We start from the raw sequence: 12,127 nt of genomic DNA, 5'->3' as shown, positions 1-12,127 counted from the left end.
ATTTTAGAATCTGTGATAGATATGCTGCAACTTGGACAAATAACAAATATTAACAAATAGTTATGCCAATTATAAAAGCTTCCAGCAAAACTAAACAATACCACAACCAATAACCTTTTACACCATGGAAACCCAATTTTCAATATGAAACTAATGGCAATGCCATGGCTAATCAAATGTTCTTGAAACATCAAAGTAACAAAGATATTAGGCATCAGAACAAGACAAAGAAAGAAACATTAACAAATTCGAAAGATCAAAATTCAGCAATTATTATATAATATAAGATTCAAAGAAAAACGACAACAAACAGAAAGTGATCTTCAAGTTTTGATCAAGAGCTGAAACTATATGCACCACAACAATTTACAGATTAATATATGCTATAACACTATATGCACCACAACAATTAAAAAACCCTCAATTTATTTGAGAAATAAAATAAACATAGGTCAAATCAGAGTTTCGGCAAAAAATAATAAACAGAGTTCAATCCACAGAGTTCAGCAATTTATTTGAGAAATAAAATAAACATAGTTCAAATCATAGAGATAAACAAATATTACCATTGAAAAAATAAATCAGCATCTATATATCATGAAAAAGGAATTAGGATGTATCAATTAAAACAACAATTCAAAGATGTAAATAAACTCATTTTGAATGAACTAGAAGAAACCAAAAACCTCAAAAAATGTTGTAGCAATCGAGTTCAGACGAAGGAGAGAGACCAAACACGAGCACGCGACGCGGAGGTTCCGGCTAGAGGCGCGGCAGCCACGATAGCAAGCATACAGTGGCGGTGAACCGACGCGAGCTGCGATGATGGAACACGAACGCACACGAATGATTGAAGTGAATTTCCTTCTAGAATAATGTGAGGGGTGGTCGTGCAAACTCAAATCGGCGGCGAGACGGTGCTGACGCCGGTGGAGCCTCCATGAATTTGGGAAAGAAGCTCGGCTAGGTTTTAGTTTCGATGGGAGAGGGGCTCTGCTAGGGTTTGGGTTTCTGGTCAAATGAGGAGTAAAAATCTGAAAACAAGGGTTGGAGTGAAATTAACAAGGATATTTTGGTCTTTTCACTTTATTATACACATTCCATTCCCATTGGAATTAAAGATAACCAGGGGGGAGATAGGAATGAAATGGGTTGGATTTTGATTCCAGGGAATAAAACATACCCAGAAATAATTTTTTAAATCTTGAACGAAACATGGGAATAAGATATTCCCATCTCAAAATTCATGGGAATATACTTGTATAATTCAATTCAATTTAATCCAATCTACACTTCCATGGTTCCAGCTGAATTGCAGGTACATAACACATAATTGATTATAAACATGTCAATGCAATTATGTCTTTCATTCACACTACTAACCTATCATGAAATAATGCAGATGCTACAGAAACCTCGAGTAACAGAGGTACATGTTCGAATGGACTGTCAAGGATGCGTGCAGAAGATCAAGAAAGCACTCTCCGGCATCAATGGTAAGAACACTTGCATGCATGCCAGATGTATGATTTATTTCCCCAACCAACAAAACTATTGTATATGATAAAGCAACAATGCTACTATTATTAACCATTCATTTAATCCGATCACAGCAGGTTGGCAATCCAACAGGGCCAATCCTATCCGTCCAACCGGCACTCTTAATATATAATATGCATGGTCATAAAAATATATATTTACATATGATGAACGAGTGGAGATTTAAATCCAAATTCTTCTCTTTTGATAAGAACACAGATTGAGGGGTTTAAACTCATGGTAGAATTACAGTGGAGCTTAAATCTTACCCTACCTTACCCTATCCCACCCCTAATTTGATAGATAAAGCTTTCATGTTCATGCAGGTATATATGATCTATATATTGATTACCCCCAACAGAAGATAACAATCATAGGTTGAGCAGATCCAGAAAAGATTCTCAAGGCAATCAAGAAGACAAGGAAAATTGCCACCATTTCCAATATAGATCTTCCAACCGATGAGCCGCAACCACCACCACAAGAAGAAGCAGAACCAACACAATAACCAGAACCTGAAGCAAATTCACCTGAACCAGCACAAGAAGAAGCATCACACCACTACCAGAGGAACCCCTGAAAGGCGAACCACCAACCAAGATAACATCACCAAGACCTCCAGAGAATAATAATAAATGTCATTGCCAGAATCCACCACCTAGCACCCCAGAAACTAGAGATGTTGGAGAGGTTCATGTGATGCACCAACATCACCCATATAACTATGTGAACAGATATGATTTTGGCCATAACTATGTAGGATATTTGGATAGATTTCAATACCAGAATAGGAATATGCCAATGTTTCTAGGAGAGCCACCCCAACATGTTCATGTGACACATAGCTACAATGCTTATAGGCCATCACCTTATGTCACTGAATATGAGTATGTTAGGTTACCACCAAGGTACACACATTATAATAAGATGGAATACTACACGACTAGAGACTACAATCACTCCTACTACAATGGCAATGGAAATGGAAACATCACATCCATGTTCAGTGATGAGAACCCAAATTCATGTAGGATAGTGTAGGAGAAGAACATTAAGGTTGTTCTTGGTAAGTGTTTCAACTTTCAAGACAAAAATAATATTGACTTGAGACGATGCCATCAAGTTTTTCATGGCAATTCGATAAAACAACAAAATTTGAGCTCAGAAAAACAAAAATATGGGATAAAGTATGTTTTTTTTGTCTCATATTTGTATTTTTTTTCCAGAAAGACCTATAACATTTAATTTCATTCAATTTTGTCTCTAACATTTTTAATGTATCAAAATTGTCCCTGAATATTAACTTCATCTAAAATATTAGGGATAAAATTGAAAACATCCAGGAATAGTTTTGACACAAATAAAAAACGTTAGGGACCAAGTTGAATGATCTGAAAACCTTAGGAACAAAATTGAATGAAATTAAATGTCAGAGATAATTTTAAAGAAAATCATAAACGTTAAGGACAAAAAGTATACTTTACCAAAAAATAATGTATTTTTGGTTTTGCAAGTGAGGGATGAAAACAAGAATCAGATTCTCATCTTTTGGGTGTGCCAGAAGAACTGATTCTAGATTCCTTTCCCCAGAGAAAATAATGCATGCTACCTTATTTTTCATAAAACAAAACGTAAGCATATAATCACAAAGATATTATTGATGACTTGCAGTACTATTTCCATAGTCCCATGGTTTTCCTTATTTGAAAACTTTATCTTTGCAAATTCTAGAAATGAGAACATGCTCAACAAGTAGAATACTAGATTCCTAGTGAATTCTAAGTCTAGAATGATGATGATTGCTATCCCTACTGAATCCATTCAGTTAATATATTGCATCATTCTGGTTCTATGGGTAAGCATAATCATGCTTGTGATGCCGTAAAATGCATCAAATAGAAAAGGACCGTACTAAAATCTCCAGATAAAAATGATTATAGTTCAATGAAATAAATTTCTGCACTGTTTCTTACCCTTTAATTTCTGCATGCACTTATTATAATATTTATTCTGTGTATATTTTACTTTTTATATCTGATTCTATGTATGCAAGCTACAATTCACATCCATAAGATGTTCAAAACACTTGAGAAACCACAGAATGGAACCTGTGTGAAACAATTAAGTGCAAAAATTAAACCTTTGAGCTTGTGATCTTTTAGTAGAAGACAAATTGATTGCGCCACACAAATTAACATAAATTTCAATGTGAAAAAAAAATAACAAAGAAAGAAATAATCAAAGAACATTTTTAAAAAGGAAATTGTGATTAAAAATTAGGAGAATAGCATCTTTTGATCAAGCTATTAGAACACAGAATTATGGCTCAAAATATATTTTCTTTAATCGAAGTATCATCCAAATCCACCTCATGCTTTACACGAAAAAACAAAACTATTAGATTTTAAGTTCTCCTGTGATGACATTACCAAAATTTTCTTACACATGAATGAACAAATGAAACTGTACAAATAATGTGTTTTCGCACAACATGCAAGAATGTAAATCTAAAGGATGAACAAATGAATGATTGGACTGTCTTATTTTCAAAGAATATTGAACCAAAATCTTAGAAGGTGGATGACCGTACACTTTTTTCATCGACATCAATCAAACAAGATACCCAAGAAGATTGAATCTTCTGGTGAAGTAAAAGAGAATCACAATGCTGAGGCTTTTCTTCCACTGGTACTCAGTAAGTAGAAACACGACAAGGAAGAGTTTGTAGGGTTCCGAAGTTCTGGACCAGGTTCAGGATTGACAAAATTCGAAGATCCTAAGACATTTGAACATTCCCAGGCACTTGAAATAGAGTTTATAGACAAGGTTATGTTGGAAAGGCATATGTTGGTGAAAGGGGATTCTTCTATTCCAGCAAAGCTTCCGGCAACAGTGATGTTTCTGCCAATAACACCCTTCAAGGTGATAAAATCCAAATGTGGAAGAGCGTTTGGATCAAACTTGTCATTAGGATGAGAACTACAATGACCTGTGGCCGCAATAGCAACATAGACATTGTCCATTTGTATGTCAGATATAACAATTTCTTTCATGTAACCACCTCTACCTCTGGTTGTTCTGAACTGGACGCCTTTATCCGAGTCGAGAACATGAGAATGTTCCATGAAAACATTCGAAAGACCACCAGACATTTCACTACCAAATGCAAGAGTAGAGCCAGAAAATGCACTCAAAGTCACCCTTCTAATGTGTACATTCTCTGTTGGTCTACCATAGGCAACACCATACTCATCCCAACCACTTTTAAGAGAAATTGCATCATGTCCCATAGCAACAATGCAATCTTCTATACAAACATTATTAGAAGAATCTGAAGAATGAAGTACACAAACATTACCCAAGTGATATTATAGGCCAAAGTGAAGTCCATAATATGTTACATTACATACCAGGAACTATACCAACAGTAAAAGGTGATTCTGCAAGAGCAGAAATTGATACATTTTGAATATGTACATAGCTGCATCAAATTAAACATAACTAAATCAGTTAAGAGCTCTATTTAATTAGAAAACTGAGCATTGTTTCAATAAAAGCACATACCTGCAATAAACATGGTATATTGCGTATGCCGGGGGTTCAAGATTGTGAGATTTGAAACTACCACATAATCAGATTCGACAAGTTCAATCAGATGAGGACGGATATGATTTAGTGTATGCAAGGTAAACCACTCCCACCAAACAGATCCCATGCCGTTGATGGTTCCATTGTTACCTGAAGAAGCACATCAAAATATATAACATCAGAGTTCATTGTAGAAACAAAACAATGACAAAAAAGAATGAAACTTGGGACCAAAAAACTAGAAACCTGTTATGACCACATCATGTAACTAGTATCCATTGATCAAGCTCTGGTATCATCCCCCGGGAACTTCGAGCCCTTGGCCATAAGAAGGTAAGGGCTTTACAACATCCCAATGAGTTGGATCCTGAACAAAAAATCAAGAACATGCTAAAAACACCAAAGCCTAAGTAAAAGTGTGAAACACACTTGAATCTTGATTAATTAACCATTGTACTAGAACATGTGATCCATCAATACCTGAGATCCAATAATAGTAGCACCTTTTTCCAAAAAAAAGGTAAGGTGGCTAGTGAGGTTGAAGCTTCCTGTGAGCCATTTTCTGGGCGGCACATAGAGCTGAGTGCCGCCCTTATCAGCGAATTACTTGAGATAGAAGACAACATTTTGGAAAGGGATTGTGTTGAGTGTTTTGCCATCTCCAACAGCACCAAACTCAAGAATTGAGACACTATGTAGTCTAGGATCAAGTGTTGGATTCAAACTACATTGTCCACCATATCCATCAACAATTATCACGGCATTGCTCCATGCCAGAAGCAAGAGCAATGCCACCTGAAAAAGATAATAGTAAAAAGATGGAAAATACAACCCACTGATTCTCACAAGATTTCCTGCAAATGCCAATGATTAATCCAAAGTTAAGGTACAATGCTCAAATATAGTAGAAACAATAAAGCACAATGCTCATCTGAATTCCGAATGCATGATGCTAACACTACACACTAATGAATTGCTAACAGTTTATACAGTTTATACTTGATAATGACACAAAAAAAAGCTAGTTTATCATATCAGAAAGGAATGGGAGTTGATTTGATTTGATTTGATTGAAGCAATACAATTGGTGGCAATTACCATTGCCATGTGCCTATGAAAGGGAATAATACAAAGACCAAACCAAAACAGAGTCACATACATAATAAGAACATAGACACCCTTTGGCTTAAACATCAAAAAAATCAAACAAAATTGTAACTTGAGAAGGCCTTGTGAGTTATAATCAAGACCCAGAATCCAAAATTTAATTACGGGCAGAAATAAGAAGGGAGAGGAATGAAGAATCAAAAGAAACATACTTACAAGCATCTTCTATGAGTCAAAGGTGTGGCAAAAGGGTTAGAGACCAAAGGGGAGACAGGAACCGGTACGCACTAGTGTCAAAGCAACTACTAGTGACTAAACAACTTACACAAAAGAAAAACGCAAAAGAGGCAGAGAAAGAGAAAGAAAAAGTAAAAAGAGGAGGAAGAAGAATGAAAGTGTTAGATATGTTACAAGAAGAGTGTGGATTGAGTGCCATGGTGTTCCGTTACACGTATGGACGGAGGATACGTTTCGTGCAATTGGTGCGCAATGGGGTGAGGTGGTAGTATGTGATAATGGCATTGCCGTGGGCACGTCTTTCAGGGTAGGTCGCATGCTGATTGATACATGGCGGTTTAGAACTATTTCGGAAAGTCTCCGATTATCTGTGGGTTCGGCTGGGTATGAGATATTTGTTAAGGAGGTGGGCAGTGGTGCAAGTGGTTCTTCGGATGGTGTGGTAACTGAGGCTGAGAAAGGTCATGATGGAAAGTCTGTCAGTAACGCCGAGCGGCATGAAAGAGCCATGAAGCTGGGAGGGTGTGATACGGCGGAGGCGGAGGTGGCCCTGCTGAATAGGCCGACAGAAGTGGAGGAGGGTAGAATTGTAACTGATCATGAGATTTTTGATGAATGGAGTAACAGTTTTTTAAATTCAAACACAGTAACGGAAAGAGAAACGGTTTTTGCTCTCAGAGGGGAAAGGGCAGATTTAGCAGAGGACATGTCAGAGAGGACCCAATCCTGGGCTTATGGGAGGGATCAGGTGGTTGCTGTAGGCGAGATTACAAGTAAGGTGCGGGTGAATTGGGCCAACCACCCATAACCCATAAGGAGTTCAGCAAGCCATATGGGGACGGATTGGACCCCAACATGCGAGGCCCACATGATGTGCCTCACTATGGGTCAGAAGCGGATCTCCTTCTCGGACCTAGTAGCGGGCGGGTCGGAGGTCACACGGATGGGGCTCTGATGTCGGGTAGGGCTGGGAAGTGCAGTTCTCCAAGGCAGTACAACGCAGCACTCATAGAGGATCAGGGCGGCGCGGACACGCTGAGTGCAAAGAGGGGGAGGGAGACCGACGGGAAAGGCGAAGTGGAGGCTGTGAGCGCCGCAGCGCCGACGGCTGGTGTGCGTGGCTGTTGGGCGCAGTCTTCCACGGAGATGGTTGATGCTGGAGCGATGGCCGCTAATGGCGAAGGGGGCCTGAACTGGTCTGCGACCTGCGATGGGGGTAGTGGTTCGAGTCTGCAAGCGCTGGTTTTGGGACTGGGTGCACCGGGCAGGTCCTATGCGCGGAAGAGAGAAGGAAGTAAGCCGCCGGGGGGAGAGGAGCGGGGACCCAGGGCGGGGGAATCTGAGAGGGGAAAACCGCCGTCGGTGGAGTGTGAGTTGGTAGTAAACCAACTTGACGGGGATCCCGGACCTGTAGGGGCTGGTGCGGGCAGGCTAGCTAGTGTGTTGTGCTGCCGGTGGGAAGGTAATGAATTAAGTGAGGGAGGCCAAATTGAGTCGCAGACAGGGAAGAGGCATGGGTCAGACGAGCCATGGGTCATGATGGAGTGTTGTGAGGGTTCTACAGGGTGCGGGGATAGACGTGACTCTCAGGGGATCATAGATGTAGCAGCAGAGGCAGGGACTGGGGGTAAGGGGGGAGACTCTGAGCGCTTGCATAATGATTGTTCTGCTGAAGAAAGCGAAGCCGAGACGGAATCACTCGAGAAAAGAAGGACGGCTGAAATGGAAGAAAATGGGGAAGCATGGAAGCTGGCAGTGGAATCTGGAGCGGTGCAGTATGATGAGGAAGATGACATTATGGCAATACTTCAGGCACAGAATGAGGCAATAGCTCAGAAGAAAAAGCTGGCGAAGAAGAAGGAAAAGGCAAGAAGGAGCCGACCGAAAAATCGAAAAAAGGTGTGTATAAGTTCTTTGCAATGATTTTTAGTTCCTGGAATATTAGGGGGTTGGCAGGAGTTGGTAAACTGAGCATGGTAAATACTTTTCGGAAGAAGTTTAAAGTGCATATGCTAGGTTTGATAGAGACGAAGAAAGAAATTGTGACTAAGTTTGATATCATGCAACTGTGGGGTGATGGGGCTGTTAAATGGGAGTTTGTTGAGTCGGTTGGGGCTTCAGGTGGACTCCTTTTGTTGTGGGATGAAACTATGTTTCAGATGACCAATTGCTATAAAGGAGCTCGATGGTTATGTATGGAGGGTGTGCTACTGAAAAATAATTTTTCCTGTGCTTTTTGCCTAGTCTATGGTCCGCATGATAGGGCGGAAAAGCTGATCACATGGGAAGAGCTAAGTTTCTTATCTGGGTTCTGTCAAGTTCCGTTTTGTTACATGGGGGATTTTAATGAGATAACTCATCTGAAAGAAAGGAAGGGCGCTACCTCGGTGCCGGTGTCGACAACAGAGTTTAAAGATTGGATACAGGATATGGAGTTAGTGGATCTAGCAATCACTGATCGCTCGTTCACCTGGTTCAGAGGGCAATCATGTAGCCGCATTGATAGGAGTCTGGTGAGTTTGGCATGGTTAGAAGAGTTCCCGGGAATAAGACTGAGAGGGGGGCCGAGAGGGTTATCTGATCATTGCCCAATTATTATGGACGGAACTTGGTATAGAGGTGGGCCAAGACCTTTTCGGAGCTTGGACTCATGGTTTACGCATGATGGGTTCTTGCGGATGGTAAAGGAGGAGTGGAGGAGCTTGGGAGAGGAAAATTTTCTGGACAAGTTAAAGGCTCTGTCAACTCCGCTGACCAGGTGGCATAGAGATAATTTTGGGGACATGGACCGAAGGATTGCGCAGTTTGAGGATGAAATCAAAAAAGCAGATGACATAGTTAGTACTGGAATGGCTGATGGGACTATTGAAGCAAGGAGGAAAGCGCTAGCGACTTTCTGTAGGAAATGGTACATCAGAAAGGAGTTGCATTGGAAGCAGATGTCAAGATCTCGTCATGCAAAAGACATGGATAAAAACACCCGATACTTTCACAATTTAGCCTCTGCGCGTCGTAGATCCAATCGGATTGATGCGCTAATGGTCAATGGAAGGATGGTCAGGAACCAAGCAAGAATTAAGGTTGCTATTCGGGATTTCTACAAGCAGCTGTACCACCAGGAGACTTCTCCGGTTATTGGATTCCGGGAAGGGCTTGTTCAGCAAGTCAATGAGGTAGAGGCAACAGAGCTAGAGGTTATGCCAACACCTGATGAGGTAAAGGCGGCTGTGTGGGATTGTGAGTCAACAAAGGCACCAGGTAGTGATGGGTACAACATGAACTTTATCAAGAAGTGCTGGGATGATTTAGGGAAGGAGTTCACTGATGCGGTGGTGGGTTTTTTCCAGTCATTTAAGCTTCCTAGCGATGCGAATGTAACTTGGGTGACGTTGGCACCGAAGTTTACTGGAGCCAGAGAAATTAAGGACCTCCGGCCAATTAGTATGGTGAGCTGTGTTTATAAGGTAATTTCTAAAGTATTGGTTCGGAGGATGCGGAATGTGATGCCGGGGTTGGTTGGTGAGACTCAGAGTGCCTTTGTAAAGGGGAGAAAAATACATGATGGGGCGTTGATTGCTTGCGAAACGGTGCACTGGCTGAAATCCCGGAAAAAGAGCGCCGCGATAATAAAGCTGGATTTTCAAAAGGCGTATGATAGAGTTAAGTGGAGCTTTCTGGATATTGTTCTGCAGAAGATGGGTTTCGGTCAGAAATGGCGAGGGTGGATCAGGGAGTGTGTCAGCTCTGCATCTATGTCGGTTCTTGTTAATGGGTCACCTACGAAGCCGTTCAAAATGGAAAGGGGCTTGCGACAAGGAGATCCGCTGTCCCCATTTCTGTTTGTCTTAGTTGTGGATGTCCTCCATAGAATGATTGGCAATGCAGTAAGGAATGATCGTATATCTCCACTACTACTTGGGAGGGATCACATCGAGTTATCTCACTTGCAGTTTGCGGATGGTGATTCTTTTCTGTCCTCCTGAGGAGAAGACCATAAGGAATTATCAGCGATTACTCCGATGCTTCGAACTGATGTCTGGGTTGAACATTAATTTTGAAAAATCCAACTTTATTCCAGTCAATTGTGATCGGATGTGGGTCCGTAGGATGTGTTGGTTGCTGGGGTGCAAGGAGGCATCACTGCCAGTCAGATATCTGGGTATCCCCCTCGGAGCAAATCCGAGGCTGGTAAAGACATGGAAACCGGTGATTGACAAGGTTGAAGATAAGCTCAGCCTGTGGAAAGCAAAGACTGTTAACAAAGCGGGTAAGCTGGTCCTAATTAAGTCAGTTCTTAATAGCTTGCCTATTTATTACCTCAGCCTATATAAGATGCCGAAGACAGTGGCAGAAAAGTTGATTTCCCTACAGTGACGATTCTTGTGGAGTACGGAGGATGGGAGGCACGGGGTACCGCTTGTGAAGTGGGAGATAGTTATGGCTCCAAAGCAGGCAGGTGGGTTGGGAGTTGGGGATGCGGTGGTTCGAAATACAGCTTTACTGTTCAAGTGGTGGTGGAGGTTCTCAAAAGAAGAATGTCCTTTATGGAAGCAAGTTGTTTGCTCTTGCAACAACATGAATCCTACTGTGATGCTGCACGGCCAACCAGTTCATATAAGAGGGGGTCCTTGGCGGGATATCTGCCAGTTACAACTTAGTGAGTCGCAGCTGAGAGAAAAGATGATCAGCGGGTTGTCTATGGAGCTCGGTAATGGCAGAACAATCCGTTTCTGGGAGGATCGCTGGTTGCCGCCTGGGGTGTTGAAAGATATATTTCCTAGACTCTTCTCGGTTTCCACCCTTCAAGGATCAGTTATAGGGGATTTTGGGTTTTGGGATGGGATAGAGTGGATTTGGAGTTTTCAGTGGAGGAGAGAGTTATTCCAATGGGAGTTGGATTTAGTACATCAGCTTCACGAGCTGTTACAGTCGGTCAAGCCCACCACTAAAAAAGAGGATGGCGTGGTATGGAAATTTGATAAAACAGGAGTTTACTCAACGGCTTCCTTTGGGCAGGTTTTGCATGCGGAAGTCCTACCGGAGGAAATCACAAGCTATAGCTTCACCCGGGCTGTTTGGAAAGGATTTGTCCCTCCGAGGGTTGAGCTGCTTACTTGGTTTGTCTTGGTTGGAAGGGTGAATACTAAGGATCGCCTTTGTAGATTCCGGGTAATTCCTCAGCAGGACAATAGGTGTGTGCTATGCAATAAGGATGAGGAAACTGCTTCTCATTTGTTCCTCGAGTGCGAGACCACATGGCAGGTGTGGTGTGCTTGGTTGCTGGCCTTGGGACGACAGTGGAGCCTTCCAGGTATACTAAAGGATCACTTTGAAAGCTGGACGAATTTATCTGCAAGGAAGGTAGACAGAAAGAGGTGGTTCATTGGGTTCTTCGCAGTTATTTGGACAACCTGGCTAGAAAGAAATGGTAGGCTCTTCAGAGATAATACTTCCAGCGTGGAGGACATCATACACAGGTCGTTTAGATACTCGGAGGAATGGAGTGGTGATAACCCATTTGGGTGTTGATGGCCATGCCGAAGATGACTAGGGGTTGGTTTATTGAATATTGTTAGATCTTGTAGCTCTTTTATTTGCTCCACTATGTGTGTTGAGCTCCCTTTGATTCAAAAAAAAAGGAGGAAGAAGAATGACC

At 41.5% G+C, this 12,127-nt stretch overlaps 2 pseudogenes; one reads left to right on the top strand and one right to left on the bottom strand.

The window, feature by feature from the left end:
• Positions 1-1,420: 1,420 nt before the first annotated feature.
• Positions 1,421-2,580, top strand: LOC107637626 (uncharacterized; annotated as a pseudogene).
• A 1,619-nt stretch (positions 2,581-4,199) lies between these two features.
• LOC107637625 (putative polygalacturonase) lies at positions 4,200-6,756 on the bottom strand (annotated as a pseudogene).
• Between the last annotated feature and the right edge of the window lie 5,371 nt (positions 6,757-12,127).

Source organism: Arachis ipaensis, chromosome B4 (genome assembly GCF_059453495.1).
Source record: "Arachis ipaensis isolate K30076 ecotype BB chromosome B4, ASM5945349v1, whole genome shotgun sequence".
Lineage (NCBI taxonomy): Eukaryota > Viridiplantae > Streptophyta > Magnoliopsida > Fabales > Fabaceae > Arachis > Arachis ipaensis.
This window is presented reverse-complemented; position numbering and strand designations above follow the sequence as displayed.